At 39.8% G+C, this 17,500-nt stretch overlaps 1 protein-coding gene across 2 annotated transcripts in view; it reads left to right on the top strand.

Moving 5' to 3' along the window:
* LOC135111404 (somatostatin receptor type 5-like) overlaps positions 1-17,500 on the top strand; it is a 191,339-nt gene that overhangs the window by 23,572 nt on the left and 150,267 nt on the right. Inside the window, exon 2 of one of the 2 annotated variants that reach the window (XM_064024660.1) lies at positions 3,903-3,971. The exons of the other annotated variant lie outside the window; for it this stretch is intronic. The gene's annotated coding sequence lies outside the window, so the exon portion shown is untranslated. The remainder of the gene's footprint in view (positions 1-3,902; positions 3,972-17,500) is intronic. 2 annotated transcript variants of the gene reach the window in all.

Raw genomic sequence — 17,500 nt, 5'->3', positions numbered from 1 at the left:
ATTTGACTGTTATTTGGCATATCTTTTCTCTACCACAAGCTACACCAGTTTTTTATTTTCAGTATAGCCATATTCATTACATATTGCAAAAATCTATCCTTTTTGTAATTTTCTTTCTTGTGCATGTTTATAAAGGCACCTTATCTTGCTTGTAGTGCTGAGAATTGTTGCATACCGCAGTGAAGGGGTTAAGGAAAGAGTGAGAGTGAGAAAGAGAGAGGGAGAGGGAGAGTTAGTGGGAGAAAGCAAGAAGGTTGGGTGAGCGAAAACAGCAAGCAAGTGAGCGAACAATCTCTAAATGGGCTTGACTTTTACTTGCGTAATTGATGTAATTTGGTCCGAAGTTTCGATGAGGTTCGTAAAGTTTCGGTTATGATTGTATAGACTGCACTGAGAGAGAGAGAGAGAGAGAGAGAGAGAGAGAGAGAGAGAGAGAGAGAGAGAGAGAGAGAGAGAGAGAGAGAGAGAGAGAGAGAGATATGGCTTGACATTTCATCATGGAAGTTTGTCAAAATAAATAAAACATTTCATTTACTAGTGTGTATTTATTTGAGAGAGAGAGAGAGAGAGAGAGAGAGAGAGAGAGAGAGAGAGAGAGAGAGAGAGAGAGAGAGAGAGAGAGACAAAGAAAATGGTCACGGTAAGGTATAAAAATAAGAAAATTATCTAAGTGGTCTCCTATTTGATGCAATTAAGTATCGAGCCGCCGCCAGAACTCGCTACTAAAACCACTCCTCTCTTTCTGCCAAAGCATTACTGTCTTCTGAATCTTTATTGTACGTATACTCATCCCTCCAACCTAACATAACCTAACCTAACCTAACCTAACCTAACCTAACCTAACCTAACCTAACCTAACCTAACCTAACCTAACCTAACCTAACCTAACCTACCCTAACCTAACCTAACCTAACCTAACCTACCCTAACCTAACCTAACCTAACCTAACCTACCCTAACCTAACCTAACCTAACCTAACCTAACCTAACCTAACCTAACCAACCTAACCTAACCTAACCTAACCTACCCTACCCTACCCAACCCAACCCAACCCAACCCAACTCAACCCACCGTAACCTAACCAAACTTAATTAAACCAAACCAAGCTAAACTAAGCCAGACCTAACCCAACCCAACCTAACCAAACCCAGCCCAACCCAACCCAGCCTAGCCCAGCCCAGCCCAGCCCAACCCAGCCCAGCCCAGCCCAACGTACCGTAACCAAACTAAACCACGCTAAACTAATCCAGACTTAACCTAACTTAACCTAACCTAACCGCACCACACTAATCTCCTCATACCAAAGCACACGTTACTACCTTCTCTGCTCTCACTGTACATATTAATTTAAGCATATCTCATCTCGACTTCCTTCTCGTCTCCGCAGCTTAATTAATGTCTGGAGAGATCTCAAGTATGAAATATGGGATGAAATTTTGTAAGGGAACTTTAGTGGTAGTGATAGTAGAAGTGGTGGTAGTGGTGGTGGTGGTGGTGGTGGTGGTATTATTATTATTATTATTATTATTATTATTATTATTATTATTATTATTATTATTATTATTATTGTTATTATTATTATTACTATTAGTAGTAGTAGTAGTAGTATGCATGTATGTATGTATTTTTAGCATTTCCCGGTATTTACCTAACTTAGCATAATTTAGTCTAATCAAATGTAATCTAGTCTAATGTAATATAGCCCAATTTAGTCCTACGTAACTTACATTAACATAATCTTACCTTACCTTACCTTACTTTACCTTACTCTTTGGAAATATACCTTGCCTTATTTTTCACTATCTTACCATACCTTACCTTACCTAACCCTACCGTACCTTACCACATGTCATATTACCTTTCTTTACCTAACCTGACCTAAGCAAACCTCACCTAACTTAACTTAACCTAACCTAACCTAACCTAACCTAACCTAACCTAACGTAACCTAACCTAACCTAACCTAACCTTACCTAACCCTACCGTACCTTACCACATCTCATATTACCTTTCTTTACCTAACCTGACCTAAGCAAACCTCACCTAACTTAACTTAACTTAACCTAACCTAACACTAACCCTAACCTAACCTAACGTAACATAATCAAACCAGAATACAACATACTTAATCTCAGCCTCACCTCACATCACTTCACATCTCCTCACCTCGTCTAATTTACTCACACTTTTCATTATGTCCTGGTATGCTTCTCTTTTGATCTCGTTCAGTCTGGGTAAAAAGGTAATTGCACGGCGCTGCTGCCAACAAGATACAGCTGAGGGGAAGATTGTATCAGTGGCAGCCAAGAACACAGGTGTGGGGATGGACAGGTAAACATTGCGTGGCAGTGAGTGATGAGCAGGGTGTTGATGCTGCACACCTGGGCGGGAAATGTGTTAGGTCGGAGTGTATAAGAGAGAGAGAGAGAGAGAGAGGAGAGAGAGGAGAGAGAGAGAGAGGAGAGGAGAGTGAGGAGAGTGAGAGAGAGAGAGAGAGAGAGAGAGAGAGAATATTAGAACAAAGAACATAAAAAATGGAGATTGCAAAATGCCAGTTGATTTATACAAGACATTTCCTAATTGCTGTTAATGAGAAAAAAAGAAACATTGTAAAGGGAAAAGGAAAATAAGACATAAGAAATACTAGGTAGAGAGAAAACAACGATAATAAGAGAGATATATATAAAAAAAAAGAAACAGTATGAAAAATGAAAAAAAAAAAGTAAATGACTTCTTGTACGTGTCTAGATGTAAGGTGTGTGTGTGTGTGTGTGTGTGTGTGTGTGTGTGTGGTGTGTGTATCCAGGTAAGACATGTTTACATTTAGGAGAGAACTTGTTTTAGTGACAGTAATATTTAATTTTTATTCCATTTTCTCTGTATACATTGCATCTTTTCTCCCTCCCCCTCTCCATTCCCTCCTTTGTAATGCCCCCTGTCATTCTGTAAATAAACTAAACTAACCTAGTGATGGTGGTGGTGGTGAAGGTGGTGGTGTGGGGGGAGAGAGCGGCCTGTGAGCACCGGGAATACTCTTCCAATTAGTTGTCATTTAAGGCGACCCAGCGACGAGAGTTGAATATTAAGCTCGTCACGGCCTCGTCTCGGCGCAATTAGGGATCATTCACGCCCGCCACGAGGAAGACGAGGAGGAGGAGGAGGAGGAGGAGGAGGAGGAGGAGGAGGAGGAGGAGGAGGAGGGAGGAGTGTGGATAATGGCTACTTTGCTTAGGTTACTTCAAAGCCACACTCGTGAATGTTATATGATTGCATCTGCCTAATGGACACCTTCACACTCACCTGACAGTTTGTGGGAGTTTTGCAGAGGATTGTATGCGAGGTGGACGCCGTGTGGATGTGGGACACGTGGAGGTATTCAGGCGCTCACACAAACACACACACACACACACACACACACACACACACCCCTGGTGGACTGGACTTACTTGCTTGACCGACAGGAATCTTGTTGTTGTTGTTGTTGGTGGTGTTGGTGGTGGTGGTGGTGGGTGGTGGTTTGGTGTGGGTGTTGTGTCTCTTTTTTTTTATGACGAAGATGGACGGAAATAATTAATGTTGTAAAGTAAAAGACGGTAATTTTCTATTATTCTTATGATAAAAGTGGACTGAAATGTGAATTTTGTTACTGAAAAAAGAAATTCTAGTGTGTTTCATTACGGATATTGACAGATATGAACGTTGTTATTCAAGATATACGGTATTACTTTTTATTACAGGAGTGAACTAGAGTATCAGATATTATAACTTTTTTTTTACAATGAAGGTTGAGGATATGAATTTTATTACAAAAAAAAAAAAAATAATATTTTACTTTATTTCTTGGTTGACAAGAATATAAAGATTTCTGTTATAACTAACATTTTATTATTTGTTTCCCGCAGGTAAGAGTGGAAGCTAAGACCTACAAGTGAAGCAGAGGAGGGAAAAAGTACATAAAACTAAGTAATAAGGTAACATTATAACATTTATTTTATGAAGTATTATTTATTTAGTAATATTTGTCATTTGAATGTTTTATTTACCTTTTAAAACACGTATTATTTGAATAACTTATTTACCTTTAGAATACGTAGGAAAATAAGGGAAGCTTCAGGAAGCCATGAATGCCTACACGTGGCAAGTCCCTTTATAAAGCATGCCTACATACGAGTCACCCCCGATCGATAAAATCTGTCAAATTTTACAAAGCTCCCAATTGACCTCACCATTAACCTGGTTACAGAGTGTACCCCATTCATCAACAACCTCAGCTGTGAATTACACCTGGCGACACGTGACACAGGGGAGGGCGTGTGTAGCACTGGTGACAGATTACTTGCCTTTAAGTAATCCTCTTGGTTATAAGGCCCTGCCATTACCTGTCCTGATGAGACGTGCCTACCTGTTACTCGCACTTGAAACAGCGCACACACACACACACACACACAGACACACACACACACACACACACACACACACACACACACACACCTGACTTAATGAGACGTGCTTACCTGTTATCTTCGCCTCACACACACACACACACACACACACACACACACACACACACAACATACACACACACACACGTTCCCTCAGCATTCCGTCCCTCCAGTTCTCTCTTATTGCATTGTTGCCTTCTCTTCTTAGTCATTTCTTTTCTCCCTTTGAAAAAAATATAATCCCTTCCTTTTCGTTGCTTTCTTGAGACTAAATAACGTTCTCCTCTCTCATAAGTTTCGTTCCTCAGTGGTTGTTTATTATTCATTGCTTATTTCACGCTATCTAGTCTTGCTTCATCGTTTGTCTGCTGGTGTCTTCATCTTCTCTTTACGAGTCGAGTCTCAAGAGTCTGAAGGGGGAAGTATAGTTTCATGTTGGAGAGAGAGAGTGGAGGAATATTATGTGGAGTTATGGTAGATTGTGAAGAGTGTTAAGTGTGTGTGTTTCTTTCTTTCCTTTGTGATGGTGGTAGTGGTAGTAGTGGTAGTAGTAGTAGTAGTAGTAGTAGTAGTAGTAGTTGTTGTAGTAAAGACAGTGGGAGTGAGTGGTGACAGGTTACTAATCCTTACTGTGATTGTAATAACGAGGGTGATGATAATAACAATAATAATGATGATAATAATAGCAGCACCAGCAGTAACACCACCTCCTCTTTACATAACATGAAAAAAAAGCGAACATTACAGAAACTAAAAGAACTAAAACTCGTACAAGGCGTGCTAAATAATGAAAGTGCAACAATGTTCTGCTCACATTTTTAAGCACACCACAACTTCTGAACACAAACTTGCAGCATAACAAAACACGACTGTTGTGTGAAAACTAACCACACAAAATATTTACTGTTTAAACCATCAGAAAAAAAAAAAAAAAAAAACTATGCCTATAAGATTCTTGTGCCCGAACCTTGAAATTTAACAGTTAACAGCTTATTAAAGAAAACTGGATTACAGAAGAGTGGGGAACAGTGGGGATACAGAGAGAGAGAGAGAGAGAGAGAGAGAGAGAGAGAGAGAGAGAGAGAGAGAGAGAGAGAGAGAGAGAGAGAGAGAGAGAGAGAGAGAGAGAGAGAATAGTAACAGCCAATAATGGTAAAAACGCCAGTAATAAAGACTTGAACATACAGACCCCATACAGAATCAATTCATGTATATTAAGTATTTTTCTGTACAAGCATGAAAACAAAACGTCCTTTATGAGTAACAGCGGCCATAAAAAGTTATTATATTGACCCGAACAAAACAATTCCCCCGACCATTCCATATTTTTCCTCCGTGAACGTGGAAAAGCAAACTACCCTTGTGAAAATAAATGAATAGGTGTTGAAATATAGGAAAGAAAAAGGTTGAATGAATGTACTGAACCGAACAAAACCGCATCGTAAGGTATTTTGTCCTAACGCAAGTGTGGAAAGAATGAATGGCGGATAAAGAATATGTAAAAAAAAGTTAAATTATCCTTGTGAAAATAAATGAATAGGTGTTGAAATATAAGAAAGTTGAAGTTAATGTATTTAGGGAAACAAAATCGCATTATTCAATATTATTCTTTCAAACACAAACCTAAAAATAATTGAATTGTGGGTAATGAATATTCAGTAAAGCGGGCTTTGTGGAAATAAATGAATACGTGTTGAAAAAATATGAATGAAAATGAATATATTGAGCCAGACAATATCGCGCAGTCATTTAATTTATTTTCTGAACACAAGCGTAAAAAAAAAAAAAGTATATAGCTAATGAACAAGTAAAAATGAAAAAAAAGACTACCCTTGTGAAAATATATTAACATGGATGAAAAAAATATGAAAAAATAAATAAATAATACAGTGACCAAAAAAAAAAAAAAATAAATAAATCGCATCATCATTTAATGCTCTCCAAACACAAACCTCGTAGAAAAATGAATAGCGAATAATAAATAAGTAAAAAAAAAAAAAAAAACATACAATCCCCATGAAAATTAATGAATAGATACGCAAAATATGAAAATTAATATACTCACCCAAACAAAATCGCATCACCAAATATACCTTCTCCCCAAACACAATCCCGCTAACGGAAAATTAATAGAAGATAATGAACAAGCAGAGCAAATTAATATTACAGAACCCCCCATACAAACTCGCTGCATCAAAGTTACCATTATGTTGCCAACCAGTTAGCAGTTAGTTACATAAATAAATAGCAGAGTGGTGGACGTGTTGTGTAGTGGTGTGGTGGAGCGTGGTGGAACATTGTGTGGCGTGGGAGTGCATTGTTTACTGTGGTGGACTCGTTTGTGAATACTCGGTGGTGGTGGTGGTGGTGGTGGTAACTAAACAACACCAGGGAGGGCTTCATTTAGAGTAACGTTGATTTGTGGAATGTAAGTGGAGCGTGTAAAATGTGGACTCACTGGTGTTGGTGGTGGTGGTGGAGGAGGAGGAGTAGGAGAGCTGGAGATGGTAGTAGTAGTGGTGGTGATGTTGGTTAGCAAGGGAAGAGAAGTGGTGTGTGTGTGTGTGTGTGTGTGTGTGTGTGTGTGTGTGTGTGTGTGTGTGTGTGTGTGTGTGTGGCATACAAGATTCACAGGAACGAAAGACAAGAGAACACAATGAACAGAGAAGAGAAAAAGAAAAAAATACCCCAAGCGAAAAACAAGAACCAGAGAGAGAGAGAGAGAGAGAGAGAGAGAGAGAGAGAGAGAGAGAGAGAGAAACACACGAACACCCGTCGCATCGTCTTCCCATTACAAGCCTCTTATTTGCCTCCGCGACACTGACAAATGAATGCTGAGGGGAGACTAAACCATTTCCAAAAACCCGACAGATCACGTGCCGCCAGGTGCTCAATGCATCGTATTCACGTTTTCTTTCTAACATCAATTTTACGTTACGGGAATCTGAATAAAATTTCCCGCATCAAATATAACGCTAATTTAGGTTCGTATTCTTAAACACTTTACGACTAGAGAGAGAGAGAGAGAGAGAGAGAGAGAGAGAGAGAGAGAGAGAGAGAGAGTTTTCGTTGTAGTATCAGTTTTACATTACAGGAATTTACACTTAACTTCTTGCTTCAGATAAAAGGAAAATTTAAGTTCACATTTTTAAACGCTATGTTCTCTCATCACGGCTGTTTTCAAAGGCCACAAAGATGGTTAGTTAAATTTCATGGACGTTTTTTTCCACTGACGATGCACGACCTTTGTTAAGTCATTAATAGGTCATACAAACGTCCTTGGAAATGCCACCTATGAGAAACCTATTAATAATTTCTGTGGTCTGACAGTAAGAGAGAATCAGCTGTTTAACTCTCTCAGCTCTACTTGATACGTCCTCTTAATCTTGACCCACTCTGAAGTATTTCTTATTGTTCCTCAGCCACTGATCATCATACTGGGTACACAATGGATACTCTACTCCTTTTATTCCCTCTTATTTCTTACGGGTGTTCTAAACCTTTTGTACAGTGTCTCTAGTATTGTGCATAGTATTATATCGCAGTTACGAAAAAGAGCCACGGAAAATCTGACCAATCATGTCTTTTGGTCTTTGAGAATATTCCTTATGAGAGAATAAAGTACATGAACCGTGGCAAATCTGACAAATCATCTGTGGCCTTTGAAAATATTACTTGTGAGAGAATAAAACGTTTAAGATCAAGTGTCATAGAGAATCCGATATTTTTTCCTTGTGATAGAATGAAGCGTTTAAGATCAAGTGTCATAGAGAATCTGATAATTTTCCTTGTGAGAGAATGAAGCGTTTAAGATCAAGTGTCATAGAGAATCTGATCATTTTCCTCGTGAGAGAATGAAGGGTTTAAGAATACGAAGCATAGAGGCCCTGAGTAATCATCTAAGTGGCTTGTGGAAACATTTGCTTGCAAGAGAATAATGCGTTTAAGAAGAAGAGCCGTAGAGAACGTGACTAATCATCTCTGACTTTTTTTAATTACCCCTTGTGAGAGAATGAAGCGTTTAGCAGTACGAGCGATATAACGTTAACACTGAAACATTAAAGGTTAATTTGGTACATTCCCCCAAAGTGCTTCTCGTTAGTTCACTCGTTTATATCCTGAAAAGTACGATAATTTTTGCAGTACAAGGTAATGGCGGGAGTTTCATGCTCCAGATGGACTTTGTTTATTTTGTACATTCACCTTCAGTGTATTTCATTAGTGTGCTAATTTATACCTTGAAAAGTGCCGCTATTTTTCACTACCAGATAATGAAGGGAGTTTCCTGCACTTACATAGATGCACGCACGTAATGGACACACACACACACACACACACACACACACACACACACACACACACACACCACACACACACACACACTACATTACCTTTCCATTACAAGATAAAAAAAATACCTACATACATATTCGTGCCGCAAAACACGTAAATATAAAACCCCTACATGTGTGTGTGTGTGTGTGTGTGTGTGTGTGTGTGTGTGTTAAGAGTACGCCGAACCCTCTACAGCTAGTAAACACGTTCAAGTCATTATGTTACAAACGTGATGGATACACCCCCGCTACTTTACATTATGAGGAGGGAGAGTGAGAGAGAGAGAGGGAGAGTGAGGGGGAGAGAGGCGTGGGTGAGTAGGAAGGGAAGAGCAGGGCGGGGCTTTGTGTGAGGGGAAAGAGGGGAAGGATAGAAGGGAAGAGGTGGGGAAGAGGGGAAGGAGAGAAGGGATGAGGATAGGAAGAAGGAAAATGAAAGAGCACAAGAGGTAAGGAAGGAGAGAAGGGAAGTAGAAAATAGGAGAGAAGAGGAAGGAGAGAACAGAACAAAAAGAAGTAAGGGAAGGAGAGGAAGGAGGAACCAGATGAAAAAAGTAAGGAAAGAGGAAGGGAAAGGAGGAAACAGAAGCAGAGGAAAGAGGAGGAAGGAAGAGAAGGAGAAATAAAAAAAGACGATAGAAAAGGGAAAAGAAAGGAGAGAAGAAGGAGGGAAGAAAACAAAACAGGGGAAGAGAAAACGAAGGAAGACAAGGAGAAAAACGAAAGGAGAGAACTAGAGAAAAAAATAAAGGAAGTAAGGAAGTGAAAGGGAAGGAGAGAACAGGGGAGATAAAGGAAGGAAGGAAGGGAGGAGGAGGAGAAGGAGGAGAGAAAACGGAAGGAGGGAAGGGAGCGGCGGGTCTTCCCTTCTAATTAGTACGAGTGTTATTACCTGCTAATCAGGGAGGGGGAGGGAGGAGGGTGAGAGGAGGGAAGGTAGAGCGTGAGGTGAACAGGTGAACACAGAACACCCTAATTATTCTCTCTCTCTCTCTCTCTCTCTCTCTCTCTCTCTCTCTCTCTCTCTCTCTCTCTCTCTCTCTCTCTCTCTCTCTCTCTCTCTCTCTCAAGGTGTGAAAATACCTTCATTAACTTCGCTACTGTCTTTAATTAGCTCACATATTCTCTCTCTCTCTCTCTCTCTCTCTCTCTCTCTCTCTCTCTCTCTCTCTCTCTCTCTCTCTCTCTGCAGTGTGTGTGTGTGTGTGTGTGTGTGTGTGTGTGTGTGTGTGTGTGTATAGATTTCCTTCACTCCATTTCCTCCTCTTTCCACTCTACGTCGTGCTCTCTCCATATTCTTGTCCACTCCTTCCTCCTCCCATTATTCTCTCTCCCTTTTTCTCTCCCTCTCTTTCCTTCCACCCCTTGCCTTCCTTTTTTGTCGCTATTTCCTTCGCTCTATCTTCTCTTCGTTCCTCTATTTCATTTTTTTTCTCGTTTTTTTCTTTGTTTTATTCTCTCCTTTTTTATTTTCTCCCTTTCTCTCCCTTTCCTCTTCCCTTTCCGTCCCTGCCGCCATTTTTTCCTTCCCCTTCTCATTATTCTCCCTCTCCCCCTCCCTAATTACCTTCTACTCTAATTTATTCCCTCCTTCCCTTCTCACCTTCCTTCTGTATTCCTTCTTCTTCCCTTTCTCCCTTTCTTCATTCCCTTTTTTGTTGTATTTCTTGTTATTTTCTTTTTTTCTTATTCTTTCATTTTTTTCTCAATTTTCTTGTTTCTTTTTCTCTTTCGTTCTTTTCCTCTTTCTTATTTCTTGTGTTTTTCCTTCTTTCTATATTTTTTTTATCTTCCATCTTTACTTCTTATATTTTATCTTTTTCCTTTTTCCTTTGTTTCCTCACTTTTTTTCTTTCTTCTGTCTTTTATTATTCTATCTTTCATTTGTTATCAAGTTCTTCTGTTTTCTCTACTTCCTTTCGCGAATTTTCTCCATTATTCCCTTCATTTTCCTCACATTTTCTTTCGTTCCTTTCCTTTCTCTTCTTTATTCCTCCCTTCCATCCACTCTGTTCTTCACTGACTTCTTTCCTCTTTTCTTTAATGTCCCTTCTTTTTCCTTGCTTTCTTTTCGTCTCATATACATTTCTCTTTCCTCCATTTCCTCTCCTCCCATCTCCTCCTCCTCCTTCCTCTCCTTCTTCCCTTCCTACTTTCTCCTTTTTATAAATCTTCTTGTCTTTTTTTTCTTTCGTCTTCCTCTTTCCTCTTTCTCCATCTCCTTCCTTTCTTCCTTTCTTTTCTTTCCCTTCTAACCTTGTCCTTCGTCTCTACCAGTCCATCTCTTTCTGTTTTCCTTCCTTCCTTCCTTCTTGTCATCCTCCTCCTCCTCCTCCTCCTCCTCCTTCTTTCCTTCCTTCTCTCCTTACGTTCTCTTCCTCTCATAACCCTTCTTGTCCTTCGTTCTTTCCTCCTCCTCCTCCTCCTCCTCCTCCTCCTCCTCCTCTTAACATCACTTTTTCAGACAATTACACCGTAGTTTGAAGAGGAAAAGCACGAATCTTAAGTTAAAGGGAGGGGGAGAGAGTGAGGGAGCGTGAGTGAGCGGATAGGAGTGCAAGGGAGCTCTTGCAGAAGGGAGGGTGAAAGATTGAAGGAGTGGTAGTGTGGGTAAGCTTCAGAAGTGGATAGGATGAAGGATTTGAAAGGAGGAGGAGGAGGAGGTGAAAGATGATGAAGTAAATAGGGTGAAAAGAAGTAAGAGAAGCGGAAAGAAGAAAAGGAAAGAGAAACGAAAGAAAGATAAAGGAGAAATAGGAAGACAAGACGGAGAGGGAAAGAGAGAAACAAAAAGAGAGGAGGGAAAATAAGGAGGGAGGAATAAAAACAGAAGGGAGAAAAGAGGGACTGGGAGAAAGATAAAAAAAACATGAACGGAAAAAAATGAAGAGAAATGAAGAAGATAAGAAGAAGCAAACAAACAAGAAGTAGACAAACAAAAGGAAGATATGTAAAAAAAAGAAGAGAAGAAGAGAAACAGGAAGAAGAAAAGCAAGAGAAAGAAGAGGAAGAGGGAAAGAACATCAAACTAACCTCATCAAGAAAGAGAGAAAAAAAAAGGAAAAAAAAAGACGAATATGAGAGGAAATTTTGAGGGAAAATCTGAGACGCATATCACTTCCTGTTTACAAGAAGGAAAATCATTGACAAGTTTATAATGATGCCAAGACAGGATTTACTTACCCCCCCCTCTCTCTCTCTCTCTCTCTCTCTCTCTCTCTCTCTCTCTCTCTCTCTCTCTCTCTCTCTCTCTCTCTCTCTCTCTCTCATTCTTCCTCATTATTTCTTTAATAAGTCTTCCCTTCTTCTCTCGTCATCTCGTTAATATTTCCCCTCATCTTTTCTCATCACCTCCTTTTTCTTCCTTCTCTCCAATATGACCTCCTTCCCTTCCTTCATGCCTTCCTTTACTTCCTTTATGTTCCTCATCTCCTTCCTTCCCTTCTTCCCTTCCCTCATTCGTATATATTTCATTTTCTCCTCTTCCTCTCTTCATTTTGTTCATTCTTGAGTTTCCTTTTCTTTTCCTTTTTTTTTCTTCTTCTCCAGTTTTTTTTTACTCTTCTGTTTGTTTGTTTGTTTGTTTGTTTGTTTGTTTTCTTCGTTGTTTTGCTTCTCCTCCTTTTGATATATTCCTTTTATTTCCTTGCTCTTACCTACCTTACCTTTTATTTCTTTTCTTCTTTCTCTTTCTTTTTTTCTTGTTTCATAATTTTCTTTCCTTCTCCCCGGAAACTCACCTCCTCCTCCTCCTCCTCCTCCTCCTCCTCCCCCTCCAAGCCTTACTTAATCCCAACTCGACTCCAGCCCTCAAGAGTGTGACGGCAAAAAACGTTGGTTTGTTTACATCAGTGTTGACGTTTTCTTGGAAACAGCTGATTCTGGGTTGACGAGGCGGCGTTAGGAAAGGGGAGAGGGAGGGGGAGAGGGAGTGGAGGTATCCTAGAGGGGTATTGGCTGAGGGGGGCTGGGGGAGACTAGAAGGTAGGAGAGGGGGATGGGGAGGAGAAGAGGGATTTAGAGGGTGATGAAGGGAAAGGGGAGGAGTTTACTTGAGGATAATGGGGGGGGAGGGAGAGGAGAGGTTTTGGAGGGGGAAGAGAGGAGAGGGGGGTTAACAAGCTTGCTAGGGGGAGAAGGGGAGGTTACTGCTGTGGGGCTAAGGGGGTGGAGGAGAAGGGCGTTGAAGGAATGGGGTAGAGAAAGGAGAACCGGTGAATAGAGTGAAGCGAAGGGGGAAAGGAGGAAATTAGAGTGTGTTGAATGGGAGGGAATGAATGTGAATAAGGGAACAAAGGAAGGAAAAAAAGGAAGTGAGGAAGAAAGTAACAGAGAGAGGGAAGGGTTTAAAATAGGAAGTAAATGGGAGTGAAGGAGGGTAGGAAAGAGAGGGAAGGGTGAAAAAAAAGAAAGAAGGGAAGGAAATGAAGGACAAGGCACAAAGGAAAGTAAAGAGGAATGGAGAAGATTGAAACAAGGCAAGTTGGAAAAAGAAAAAGACAATGGAGAAAGGACAAGAAAGAGAAGGAAGATAAGAAAAGGAGAGAATGACGAAAGGAAAGTATAAAAAAGGGAAGGAAAGGAAAAAAAACAATAAATGAATCGTACATGAGGAAATGAAGGAGAAGAAAGAAGAGTAAAAAAAAGGAAATAAAAGAGGGAAAAAAGCCAAAGAGAGACAAGAAAAAAAGGAAAGAGATGGAAAGAATAACAAACGCTAAGAAATTATAAAAGGAAAATAGGAAAGGAAAGGAGGGAGAAAAGCAAGAATAAAGAAAAGAAAGAGGAGGAAAGGAAAAGAGAGATAAGATAGAAAGGAAAGGGAAACAGAAGGAAACGATAAGAAATTGCAAAAAGAAAAAAAAATAGAAGTGAAGAGAAGAGAAGATTGAAAATAAACAAAGAGAAGGTAGAAGGTAAGAGGGAAAAGGGGAGAAAGGAAAGGAAATGAAGGGAATAATAATAACAGGAGGAATAGGAGGAAAGTCGGAGGAGGAAAGAGGAAAAGAGGGGGGAGGTGAGAGTAAAGGCTGGAAAAAGATGTAATATTTTTGTGCCGATGAGGGAAACAGGAAGGAGAGAGAGAGAGAGAGAGAGAGAGAGAGAGAGAGAGAGAGAGAGAGAGAGAGAGAGAGGAGAGAGAGAGAGAACGGAAGGAAAAGAGAGTCTTGACAAATAAAGTGAAGGGAAAGAGAAAGAGAAGTAGAGGGAGAGAGAGAATAGGGAGAAGAGAGACGAGAGGAGGGAGGAAAATGAGATAGAAAAAACCTTCAAGGAAAAAAATTAAGAAAGAGGAGACATCCCTAGAGAGAGAGAGAGAGAGAGAGAGAGAGAGAGAGAGGAGAGAGAGAGAGAGAGGAGAGAGAGAGAGAGAGCGAGAGAGAGAGAGAGAGAGAGAGAGAGAACAAGGCTCCACCCAACAAAATACAGGCAGCTCATTGGTTCAGCTGAGTGTGTTGGCCTCGTAAACACGGCCTGGGATTGGCTGGCAAGTGCGTGACGTGACGCCTTGATGGACCAATGGGGAGGCAGCTTTTTCATTTATTTAATTTATTTTGTAATTAATTTATTTATCGGTATTTTTGAAGATAGGAGAGAGAGAGAGAGAGAGAGAGAGGAGAGAGAGAGAGAGAGAAGAGAGAGAGAGAGAGAGAGAGAGAGAGAGAGAGAGAGAGAGAGAGAGAGAGAGAGAGAGAGAGAGAGAGAGAGAGGAGAGAGAGAGAGAGAGAGGAAAAGATAAATTAAGAGAAAGATGGAAATAAGAGGACAAAGGAAGAAGAGGAAGGAAAAGATTATATAAACAGATGGATGAAAGAGGAAACGGAGAAAGAAAATGGAGAAATGACAATAGGGAAATGGTAATGTAAGAAGATGGTAATAAATGATAAAAAGAGAATTAATATAAACGAGAGAAGAAGGAAGGGATGTATTTGTGACGCATTTACTGATAAAATGTTGTTGTTGTTGTTCTACTTCTAGTTCTCCCTCTTATCTCCTCCTCCTCCTCCTCCTCCTCCTATGTACTGTTGTTCCCGCTCCCTTTCCTGTTTACAATGTTACTGATGCAGAAATTAAACACACACACACACACACACACACACACACACACACACACACACACACACACACACACACACACACACACACACACTAATATACACCAAACACCGCCATCACCTTAGACACACCAAGGCGCCTGAAAGATTTGTCGTCTCTTCAAAACACACCAATAGAAAAACATAAACGTCGATGTTTGTTGTTGTTGTTGTTGGTGGTGGTGTTGGTGGTGGTGGTGGTGGTGGTGATAGGAATCTTCATCTATACATATACCAGGCCGAGCCAAAGCACCACACACTTATGCATTCACTCCATTCAAACACACACACACACACACACACACACACACACACACACACACACACACACACACACACACACAGAAAGCAAAACACTACAGTAAAAAAATAATAATAGCAAAAATACCTACACCAACAACAACAACCATAATAATAATAATAATAATAATAATAATAATAATAATAATAATAATAATAATAATAATAATGAAAATAATAATAGTTTCACCTTTACGAAAATCTAATTAAGAACGTGATGATGTGTTTTCTTCCGCCGCTCGACAGGAAAATGAGCAAAGACGTGTGTGTGTGTGTGTGTGTGTGTGTGTGTGTGTGTGTGTGTGTGTGTGTGTGTGTGTGTGTGTGTTTGCAGCGTTGAGAAAATGTGATGAAACAGTGCTGAGAGAAATAATATAAATGCGTCACCTTAAGAGAAAATGTTTAACTTGCCCGAGGATTTTCAGAAGCAGCGAGGGAGTGGCGATGTAAGAAGAGGTAAATTATGGAGAAATAGGTTGAAATAAGAGAAAATACAGAGAAAATGAATAAGATAAATATAAGAGAAAAGGTTTAGTGTTTAACTTCCTCCAGTATTTGTAGAAGCGGCGGGGAAACAGTGTAGGAAGAAGTGGGAAATTATAAAGAAATAGGTAGAAATAAGAGGAATATTAAGATAAAGACAAATTTTATTGTGTTATAGAAAGATACGTAAGAGGAAAAAAAAAACATGGGGATTTTTAACGTTAAAAAGACGGGATTTGTAAAGGGAAACGAAGACAGCGTAATAAAAGAAGCAAAATCGAAAAGAAATACTCAGAAATAGATGAAATGTTAATAGAGAGAAAGGAATCACTTTGAATTATTGTACATTATGTAAAAAAAAAGAAGGAAATGAGGATTTGTAAAGGCGACGACAAATGATATAGACATGAATAAAAAAAAAATATTAAAGGAAGGAAGAGAAGGTACAAAAAGAAAAAGAAAAGGATATGCGTAAAAATGAAAAGAAAAGGAGTGAACGACGAGAAAACAGATAAAAATAATGGAAGTTTCGTAGTGGCTTTAAGTATCAGAAAGAATTATAGAAATACCACAGAAAGAATGTAATAACAAGAGGTAAATAACGAGGAAATGTACAGAAGCATGGAAAGAAAGGAAATATATTAGACTAACGCAATAGTTAAGAAGAAATGTTTATATATCAAGAAGAATTATAGAAGTGTTAAAGAAAGAACGAAAATAAGAAGAAATAAATAGCGGGGTAGTGTATAGGAAAATTAAAAGAACGTTGCAGTAAAAGAGAAATGTTTAAACTGCGCGAAATTAATGTAGAAAAAAAATAAAGGAGAGATGTGATATTAATTAAATTTTTAGCACCAAATGGAAAAGCTTTTAAATTCCACGATAACACACAAAAGCAAAGAAGAATGAAATGGGCAAAATAATGCACATAAATACAAGGTAAAGAAAGTAAACAAAGGTCTGGTATTAATTAAATTTTTAACACCGAAGAGAAAACTATTAAAATTTCCCTGAGGAGGAGGAGGAGGAGGAAACGAATAATAATGAAAACTAAATAAAAAAGAAAGGAAGGAGAAAAGTGTAGCAATAAGAACACGATGAATAATAAATGAAGGAGAGGAGGAGAGTGCAAAACTGTAACGAGAAAGAGTGTGTGTGTGTGTGTGTGTGTGTGTGTGTGTGTGTGTGTGTGTGTGTGTGTGTGTGTGAGGGGGGGAGAGGGGGAGCTTGAAAATAGAGTGAGTTCGTGGACCTCATGTGACCTGAGAGGAAGGCGCGCTTTGTCAACAGGTTAATTAAGAGGTCACGGTGGTGGTGGTGGTGGTGGGGGTGGTGGTGGTGGTGGTGGTGGGTTTTTGTGTGTCTATGTGGTTGTGGCGGTTAGCTGCACGTTTTGGTGGTGGTGGTGGTGGTGGTGGTGGTGGTGATGGTGAGGTATGATGATGATGATGATGGTGATGGTTATGGTGAATCATTGTCTCGTATTTATTTTTTATGGTGCAATTAATGATGGTGGTAATGGTGATGATGGTGATAATGGTGATGGTGATAGATGGTGTTGGTAGTGTAGGAACTGGTGATAGTGGTGGTACTGACCGCGATAGTGATAGTGAGTGTAGTGGCGGTGGTGGTGGTGGTGGTGGTGGTGGTGGCGGTGGTGGTGGTGGTGGTGGTGGTGGTCTCATCAGCCGCGGTGTTCGAGATAACATCGATAATGACTCTGAACATAAAACGATAAAAATGTGATTGGGTGGATTCAGTCTTTTACCTTCTCCTGTCCCCCTCCCTCCTCTCTCTCCCTCCCTCCCTTCCTCCTTCCCTCCATCTCCCTCCCTCCCTTTTATCT

The sequence above is a fragment of the Scylla paramamosain genome, chromosome 22 (genome assembly GCF_035594125.1).
Source record: "Scylla paramamosain isolate STU-SP2022 chromosome 22, ASM3559412v1, whole genome shotgun sequence".
Taxonomy (NCBI): Eukaryota; Metazoa; Arthropoda; class Malacostraca; order Decapoda; family Portunidae; genus Scylla; species Scylla paramamosain.
The sequence above is the reverse complement of the archived record's forward strand: the minus strand, read 5'-3'. Positions and strand labels throughout refer to the sequence as shown.